A 10458-nucleotide genomic window follows, 5' to 3' on the forward strand; every position below is an offset into this window, starting at 1 on the left:
AGAAACTGGCATGGGGCAGAGGAGATCTAAGGCTTGGTGCAGGAGGCTTGATCCTTTCTTTCTTCTTTCCTCTTAAATTCTCATGCTGCATCTTTTGTAGAGGTCTGCAGTCCTTACTGGTGAGGCTGGTGGGAGAAGATCATAGGTTCAAAGCAGAGGGGAGTGAGGATACTTCAGTGAAATTATTACATTTGTGGCTGAAGTTTTATATCCATGAAACAGCCTATGCCTCATAGTGGACAGCTACTGGGTCCAAAAGGGAAGCATAAGGGCAATCAATAGAAGGTGTATTGATGTTAACTTACTGCTCCAGGCTCACATTGGGGCATTAGGAAGCAGCCCAGAGAGGGTATCTGACAGATTTATTAAATAGGAAAAAGGAAAGAATGCATATGGAAGATATTCTGTAAGAGAACCTTGGAAAGTAATTGCAAAGAAAGGAGAAGTTGTTGTAATAAATGACAATTATACATGATGTCGTCAAGCTTATTGCAGGAAAAGTCACCAGCACTGATTTAGGGTACAAAAGCTGCTTTAATCAAAGGATAGAAAGGTAATTACAGTCAGGGACTTTTACAACAAGAAATCAGATTCTGAGATATCTAAAGTAAGATTAACTGCTAAAAAAGGTTTTCAATGAAATAGGTAACGATGGGAAAGCAGCAGTAAAGGTAGTTGGCAAGTTGAAAGAAATGTCTGAAAAGTGAAAGATAAGAGAGATCATATTGGATGAGTGGTCTAGGTCATTCAGAGAAACACTGAACAACCAAAATATCAACAAAAGCAGGTTTAATGTAAATTTGCAAAAGCACAAAGTTTGATGATAAAGTTCTTTCTATTACTTACTATATGCATAAAATACACAAAGTTAAATCAGATTAGAATCAATCTAGAATGATTTGCGTGAAAACCATGGATGCTATTTTCTAGGAAATGGGAGCTCATTAGACAACAGGAGTTCCTGGGAGCAGACAGTGCTCCCAATAAGCTCATGGAGAGCTTAACTGCATAAGAAGCATTAATCAAGGCTCAGGCCTAATGAGCACTCCTGAACTTGTAGAGCAGCCTGAGGGGTGATGGTAGAGGATGCACCATCACAGAGAAATATGATCAGTTTTTCTAACAGCAAGGAAAGAACAGTTTTATTATTCCTAGGATGAAGGCGAAGGGTTTTTTTCTGCCTACCCTTTCTTACTAGGATCTTACAACAACATTTGAAAACTCCCAAAGCATAGCCATATGAAAGGATGGCTCCTGAAAATGAGAGTCACTGTCTGAGAAATAATTCATGTCAGCCAAAGGAACAAAGAAAATAGTGCTAGGCTGGGTATCTAATAGAATTACATCATAAAAGATTGAAAACTGAGCTTCTAAGCTAATCAGGAGATATTTACTGCAGCCAGTGTAAGACTATAGTAGATAACCAAACTACTCTTGGAAAATTGTGATTGTAAATGGCTGCTCTGGAATAATGGTTTGTATGTGACCTTGAATTTGTGAAGAATATAAGCCATTTCATCTGATCTTGGAGCCTTTATTAATTTTGGCATATGATAGTAGATTGCACCAATGGTTGTTTTATGAAACGTCCAACATTTCTATTTAATTAGAGGTGATTTGAGAGATTTTCTGATTTAGTATTTCATGGCACTAAGAACTTAAAATTGTATAGATACACCAGAATAGCTAAATATTTTCTTCCAGGAAAGCAAAAATCTCTAACAACAACTAGATTTTTATTTTATTTTAACCTAAAATCTAAAAGGACTCCTTTGCTTTCAGCAGATAATTGAAATAAATAATTTGCATGGCGCATAGGATGCAATAACTGAAGTCCAAATTATTAGAGCACTATGTGCAACCTAGTAATTAATTTTAAATTCAGGATCAAGACACTAGTTATTAAGTAAATAATTAGTTACTTCATTCTAAGTGACTTCTCTAATTTTTATGTGATTTACTCAAGCATTGTTTAATCTTTTTCAATTTTATGATCAAGGAATTGTGATGCCGACAAATTAAATACTCGTCCAAGACTATCTAAGGTAACACTCAGGGAATTTCTCATGCTGTCAGCACAAAACAAACCTGTAACAAAGTGGGAATCCCTATTCAGATGCTTTGATCCATCAATTGTTCACTGTCAGCTGGGACAAACTTCAGTGCTTCAGCGCTTCAGCTTTCAGCCAAGAATGACTCTTCCATTGCTGCATAGGGAAGTTCCCTCTATAAAAATTGAGATGAGTGTATCAAAAGCACTTTGTACATTCAAAGTAGCCAAATGCTACCTCTGAGACTTCTGCACTGTCAATTAATGTTTAATGTAATGGGATGTTTACCTCCTTTCTGTGGTGCAAAGGAATTCCTGTAAAAGACTCTAGTTTAAAAGTGAAATGGCAAACTTCTTTAGCTGTGGTGGTGTTACCAAAATCAAAGTCCCTGTGTTTTCCTTTTCTTCTAGTTCACATGTAGGCATAGGGAAAAAAAATGCAGCAGAAGTACATTCTACCTCAACCCTCTTTTTATTGCCAGCAATAAAGGTGTGTCTGGGCTGGGAGCATGAGAAGAACTCTGTGTACAGTTCTCAATTCCTTAAATGCAACCTGAAGACTACTCACCTGTTTATTTGTACACTTTACAGAACATATTTGGTTTGGCCATGGTATCATAGAAACATGGAAGCATTAAGGTTGAAAAAATCTCCAAGATCATCAAGTCCAACATTTGTTTTATCTTTGGTCACCATTCACTTCTAAGTGATTGTATATGCAAACCTCTGTGCCCATTTATTATCTGAATTTATATGAATTTGCTGCAACTTTCTTTTAATACTGTTTTCAAAAGCCTTTCTTTATTTAAGAGTATAGAAACATCTTTTTACTTCCAGATAGAAGTGGAGAAAAATGCCCTTCTTAATATGTAATTACTAAAGGCTGAACAGTGCTTGGCAAACTAGATAGAGTGAAAGACAGCTATGTGACTGATGTGGTAAGTTTGGAAGAGAATCAGAGGGAGAGGTTTTAGAAGTCTACTGTATGGTGTGACTTTCATATATTTTTTACTAAACAGTAATTTTAATTTTTATTTTAAAAGGGACAAATATCTGATAAATAATATATCCATAGTTAGACACAAAAATTAATAAACAAATACAATTTTTACAATATTTTAGTTATTTCTATAATTTAAAGACTATTTAAAGACTAACAAAGCCCTATGAAATCAAGTACGTTTACCTACTGATGTAGGACACTACAAGCTTTAGCTGACCAAAGTTGTAGAGGAGAGGCTACGGCAGATAAACTAAAAAAAAAAAAAAAAAAGTGAGTTCTACAGAAAAATGAGTGAGCTGCTGAGAACACTGGCAGACAACAGATCCTTTGTCCCCACTTCTTCCACCCATATTTCTTCTTCATTCTACTTTGTTTTAAGGAAATAATTTTTACAGTGTGAAGCACAGTCAGGGATGTAGTAGAGGCCAAAAGTTTTAATGAGTTCAAGAGAGGATCAGTTAAAATTTAAGACATGTGCCAAAACAACCACTATAGAAAACTATTTTGATAACTACACAGATTATTCAATAATTTTGTAGCATGTTGTATGGTTATTACTCTTGAAAAGAGTGTCTGCCATGCACGGGCAGTATTCATTCGATGATTATTTTCACTTATCTGAAAAGAAATGACAAACTTTTCATTAGCAGTCAAAAAAAAATTGCTTTTTAAAAAACCTCTTTGCTGCTACCCATTAGGTCACATTATACTCTGTAATGGAATGAGGTAGTGGAACTTTACTTATGACTTTGATGTTGTTTATGCTGAAGTAAAGCTAAAGGACAGCCCAGCCCTGGGAAGAAGGACTTGGCTTCCTAGAAGCTTAGAGCTGTCCATGAAGGAGAAAAGACATGCCTGGGTGACCAAAACAACAACAGCAGCCTAGCTCCTCTAGCACATCTCTGAGACCCTCCTAGTGTCATGTGGCATCATAAGGACATGGCTATCTCAAGACTGATTCCAGGGACATCTGCATCAACAGGTAGCAAGAATGCTGCAGAAATACAGTTGCTTTGCGAAGTTTTACTGCCATTGGTAATTTGTGGTATGGGAGTTATTGATTATTCATATTGTGTTGTGCCTGAACAATTCAATAAGATTGTTAAAAAACTATAAGAAACCTATATCAGTCCAGATTTGGGGTGCCCCAATTTGGGTGGTATAGTTCATGTGCATGAATGAATATTTACACTAGAAATTCTAGACTTTGTGTCCAAGCTCCATTCCCTGGTCATCACTGACCACTTTCCATTTTTCTCAAGAGCCCCATGCTCTCCTGAAACACATTCTGTGAGCAGATTCACTAAGTTCCCATAAAAATAGTGCTGCCAGTAATTAAGCATTTCTTTTCTTCTTAGCCTTTTATGACTTTCTCTTACACTTTAACTTAAAAAATTAGAGGGAGAGAAAGAGGCAATTATTAAAAAACCCAGTAAAGATTAAATCAACACTAAACCTTGATACAAGCAAACAATGAAATCTAGGGGCAGAGAAAGTGAGATTAGTAACAGCTTGCTCAGGGTCACATCCCTGATGCATGGACATCTCCAGCCCAGCTGACACCCTGGCACGTGGACACATCCCTGGACTTCCTCACAATCCTGGCATGGGACAGCCATGGACCCTTTCACACCTCCAGCACAGGCACAGCTCCAGGTGGCACTCCCTGCTGTGGGGTCTGGTGAAAGGCCACCATGGGGTCAGAATTTCAGCACTAATTTATGCAAATATGTACAGTTTCCAAAACGAAGTTATGTGAAATTCCATGCACAGAAACCAGGACAGTTCAACACCGAGGCATGTGTGTATTGGCTGTATGCACACACATTGGGTAAGGTGCACACACATTGGGTAAGGTGCACCCACTGTGAGCAAAGCACAGACATTCAGCTTATTCTCTACACTGGCACAGACATGACACACTCTTGGTTTGTCTCCAGGCATTGCCATCTCTTTTGGCATTTGCATGGCACAAACCTTCATGGTCGATTGGAGCACAGACTAAGTACCAATTCCCATTTCCCTATAATGCACTGAGCAAAAAAACACATTTCAGAAGCACTAAGGACAATGCAAAGTTTAAGGATTAAGAAGAATGTGATGTACCTGTAGTATTGGCTCATTTTTAGGTAAGTGTTGTGGAGCTCACAGGAACAATTCAAAAGTTTCAGTTTTCCATTATTTTATGTTCTGCAGTTAGAGAAAAGAAAACAGAAGTATTTCTGTTGAAGAATGATGAGTAAACATGTTGTAACTAAACTGCTGTTCAAAGCAGGGAGATGAATACAGATAGAGGTTTTAAGTGAGCAGTCCAGAAGAGCTTCATCTAGCATCTGGCCAAGAAGCTCCCTGAGCTGGCAGAAAGCTAGCACTGCACCAGAGTCAATAACAGTGAATAAAATAATACAAAAAGTGATTAATCCATCAGGTGTGACTGATGCTGGGCAAAGTGATAGAATGGATGCTTGTGTAGTCACTTCGTGATGAGGTTGCAAGTTTGGTTGATAAAAGCAATATTTTTGATGTAGCAGACTGTTCTTGTAAGGCATTTGACTTAGTGTTGCATGGCATCTTGATTGATTATTCAGCATGATACAAAATCAACATGGCACTGATGAATTCAGGACTGATTAAGTGACAAGTCCCAGTAGTAATTATAAATAAGAAATCCTTACTGAGTGGTTGTGTTTCTCATGACATCCTGCAGGGATCAGTTCTCTGACTTCTGCTACATAATGATTTTATCAGTGTTTGGGAAGAAAGTCTAATGTAAATGGTGAACTTTGCAGTTATGCTGAAATATTGACTGTTTAATTTTGAGATATTTTGGTTACAAAGAGATCATGTAATTCAAAACAGTTCTTTATTTCAGCGTGTTCTGTGGAATGCAGCCTATCAAAAACTTAAATAAGGTGGGACAGTGGGTTGTTCTTCGTCGATCTATTAGGGATGGTTTAAATTTTTTTTTTTAGTTGTGGGAGTAAAGGCTGGAATAGATGCATGCAGTACTAACCTGACTTGCACTTGAAAGCAAAGTCGCAATCATTCTTTCAATCTGGAGTGTGAGTGGAATAAGACATTGTGGTGGTGTCCTCCAGCCCAGTCTTTCATGGGATGCTAGCAAGGTATAGAGATTAAGTGCCAAGAAACCTTCTTCTTGGAGAATCATCACAATTGTTCCCCTATCTGCAGCTGTGCAGCTGTTCTAGCTGGCATCAGTGCGTGGCAGAACCTGTCCTGTTCAGCCACAGGCACACAGGGCCAGAATATGCTTGCACATCTTTCAGAGGACTGGATTTTTCCTGTGTACAGTTATTATTACATGGGTTTTAAATAGCTCCATTTTCAGACCAGTTCAACTATGTTGGCTTTATTGGAGCTATTCCCAGAGAAAACAGACAATGAAAGCTGTTTCTGTTTCTCACTGCTAAGGTAATGTGACCTATTAGATAGAGCTACATGGCATGCTTTGCTCTGCAGCACAGCCTTTTCCAGAGTCACCTAATTTTGTTGTGATACCTGCTTGTTTGCGGTCTCTTGCTCTCCCTCATTTGCACCAGTCTTTCTGTTTTGTATATGAAAGAGCAATGAAAATACCAACTTAAAGTAACACCTTTGCTTGTGAGGACTGATTATTTTAGTGGAGTCCTTTGCAAGGATGAAGTGCTCCATAAAATATGTACTAGCACATTTGGTAGGTAGAGTTGCTGAAGGAGTTTCTGAAGAGTTTCTGACAGGGCTGAGAGGATTGAGGAGCAGGAACTACACACCCTGACTTTGCTACCAAGGGAAATATATAAAAACACAGTCTCTATGTGCTTTCACAATTTTAAGCATGTTCTGCCCATTATTCTCCTAACATCTGTGATTGTTTATAGTGTAATGACTGTAATGCGTTAAGCTTTACATTTTAACTATTAAAATTGATCTTCATCCCTATCATGTTCCTTCAATTCAAAGTACAAGCATTACCCTGTTGTCTTGTAGATAAATCACTTGCAAGGTACCTTTAATGTAGAATTAATTTTAGACTAATCAGGACAGAATAAGTCCTTCCATGTGACTTTCAGTTTGATAGTACATGGTTAACGCAGCTCATAGAGGTATTTTATACTAAGCCCCCTATGATATTGTAATCATACCAAATAGTGAAGTAAAATTTTAATGTATCAGGATGTCAGCATTTCTAAGTGATAAGCAAGATTGCTATGATTTGATGGCCAAATATTGCTCTTTGTTGAAAATAACATAAAAAATTTCTCTAGTGCTAGGTGATTTCACAGAGAGTTTCAGAAAATTTTCTGACTGATTTAAGTGCCAAAATGTTTATATATTGTACATGAGACAGCCTGAAGATAGCTGTCATGTATCTTCTTAATGAACAAATAACTTTTATTAATAAAGTTGTACTCATCTCAGCAATTAATAGGAGATGATCACTTATTTTTCTTCTTCCCATTTGTCCTTTGGAATTGCCTTAGTAACTTAGCAGTGATTGGGAGAGAAGGGAAAATTCTTAAAAATAATGTGAATTGCATTTACAGAAGTAAAAAGTAAGATATTAGGAACCAGGGCTCTAAAAGATGTGCTGGAAAGTGTTATGTGAAGTTATGAAATGGAGGGAGAAACTGGAAACAAACATTAAAGTGCGTTAGATTTTGATCAGTTGTTTTATAGTCACTTCAAGTTCTCTAAATAAACAGGTCCAGGAAGATTGAGATAAATACCATAAATCTCATAGTTCTGGTTTAAGTCCTAAAAATGAATTCAAGTTGCTTCATTCATTGCCAAGTTGGAGCTTTCAAAATTGCCAGTCAGTATCCAATGTAAAAAGCTGCCTAAAAGTTCTGTGATGCCAGAGCATTACAAAAATTGCCTTAAACCTTTTTCTAAAGCTGTGTTTGGCACATATTTTTAAAAGTTTTCTCTACACTTATTTTGACCAGGAATTTCCTTACATAATTGGAATATCTTTGAAAACTGAAAATCTAAGCTCTAAAATATTTGGTTTCTATAAGGGAAACATTGCAAGAAACCATTTTTACATGCTAAAAATGGCATGTAATGCTATCGGACTTTTTAATAGTTGGTAGGTAGTGAGGACTGAGTTTTCAGGCATTTAATTAGTCAGTTTCCACCTTTTTCTTCACTTTTTTAGTTTTATTCTATTCTTACAGAGCATTTTCAGAGTAGGCTAGGAGTCTTTCTCAGTCTGGTGTTTGTGCCTAGAAAATTCCAAGATGTTCTGAGGACCCCATATGAAACCAAGAAACAGATTCACAAAGAGATCCTACAATATAGTCCTAAAATTGATGAAAATAATATAAAGTTAGCAGTTGCAGTTCCAGTCTCTAACCCTGAATCTATTTGTAGTCCTGGGCTTCATCAGCTTCTGTTGCCAGTCCAGCCTGTTGGCCAAATATTTCAGGACACAAGACTGTCTTGAGATTGTACTTTCCTTCTGTGGCATTCAGTGTGTGTCATTTAGCACTGATGAAATACAAACAGTGCTAAGATTGTCATAATTAGTTGCAGGTCATACATGATATGAGCATTTTTTTCTTTCATGAAATGAAAAGTGTAATTGAATTAATGAAAAGTGCTTCAGTATAGCTATTGTCTAAATTATTCCTTTTTAAACAAAAATAAACTTTGTTTAAATGAAGTTATGAACTTTCACTGCAAATCTGAGAAAATATCTTGTTTGTTTGTTTGCTTGTCTGTTTTTTAAATTTAGTTATTCAAAGTTCTTTCAGTTCTTTCAGGCTTCTGTTAAACCTCTGTGGAAGAGCTGGAGAAACACACTGTAATATTTAAGATAAGCATGGAACTTTTAGTATTTTTTAATATCTTCTCAGTGTCAGTAAATACTAAATAAATAGTATTGCATGTTGTTGTGATCTGATTAGTGAGAGATTATCTGCCTGAAATGAGGAGTGGACAAGACCATGTGTCAAAACCAATAAAACAGATTTTATTAAAGAAGTGTGAGGTAGAGAGATAGAAAGAAATAGAAAAGACAGGGAGGGGAGAGAGAGAGAGATCAAGCAGAAGAGAGTCATCACCCATGGATCCAATTGCACCCCATTGGTACTTCTTCACCCTGGGCTTCTCAGTGGTGGAAGTTGCCTAGGTTGTTCAAAACTTTTCACTATTTATACATTTTAGCAAACAAAAGAATTAATGCTCATTGGCTACACAGTTCTCTCATTCTATTGGTTGAATGAGTCCCTCACTTCTAATGCTAATTAGTCCCATGCTCAGTCTTTTCTTTTGGGTCCTTGGCTTTTTTGAGTTGCTGGGTTGTGAGTCGGTGGTTGCTATCTCACTCTGCCAGAATTACCTTTTACCCAGTCTGAGCTGATTTCAGCACAGTTGCTGGATTGCCTTTCCTTGTGGCCCATAAATTCTGCATTTGCTGTGTCCATTTTCAGTGATACGTTCTGCTCCCCCAGCTTTGTTAGCCTCCTGCTAGGTCTGAGATGGCACCCAGACCACCTTTTTCTTATCTCAAAGAACTCTTATCCCATCATGGTGGCTTAATTAACAGAGTGAACCTCAGGTATCCATGAAGGCATATTTGGGGGGGTCTTCAGTGGTCACAGGTGCCATTTATCCCATAACTTGGAGTGATCTTTGTTTGACTGTGATATGTGTATGAGCAGTAACTTCTTTATACACTTTGCCTCAGTGGGAATTTCTGCCTGAATGTATTAGCCAGGTCTCACCTCTGCCAGGCCTGGAGTTAGTGCCATACAGCTGCTTCTCTCCTGGCAAAGTCTTTCTGTGGCCTTAACAGTGCTTGAGACAGGTAATTTTGCTCCTTAAATCCTTACACATGTCCTTTTAGAAGGCTGTTAAAAAGGTGATTTAATACAAGTGAATTTAGTTTCATTTTAGTCTCATTTAAAATAAATTCTAACCCCCTACCATGAATAGGTGGTAAATTGCAAGGCACAAACTCCATGTTAACAGCAAAATGATGATTAGGAATCATCATAACCCCTTCTTTCATGGTTAAATAGAGAAAGCTGTAGAAAAGGCTTGAGAGCAACTGCATCTCTAAATCCAGAAAGTACTGTGGGACTGCTGCCATCTTCTGGGACGTGAGACAAAGACATGCCACTACTACACAATGAAATAATTTGACTGGCAAGAGCAGAAGAGGCTTAGTGTTTTAGATATAGAATGATCAGAAATTATCAAATGTTGGCTCAGTTGCCCATGGCTTTCTGTCGATACCATAATCCAATTCCTCACCATTTTCATAACTGATTTCTAAACAGTAGGCTAACATCATTTTGTAAGTGCAGCAAAATTGTACTCCTATAATTTAAGCAGTGGGGAAGCTGCTTGTAAGCACTTGTTGCACTCTACATATGAGACGTTTCTCAGAGTAATTGCC

The sequence above is a fragment of the Lichenostomus cassidix genome, chromosome 2 (genome assembly GCF_008360975.1).
Source record: "Lichenostomus cassidix isolate B80296 chromosome 2, HeHo_3.0, whole genome shotgun sequence".
Taxonomy (NCBI): Eukaryota; Metazoa; Chordata; class Aves; order Passeriformes; family Meliphagidae; genus Lichenostomus; species Lichenostomus cassidix.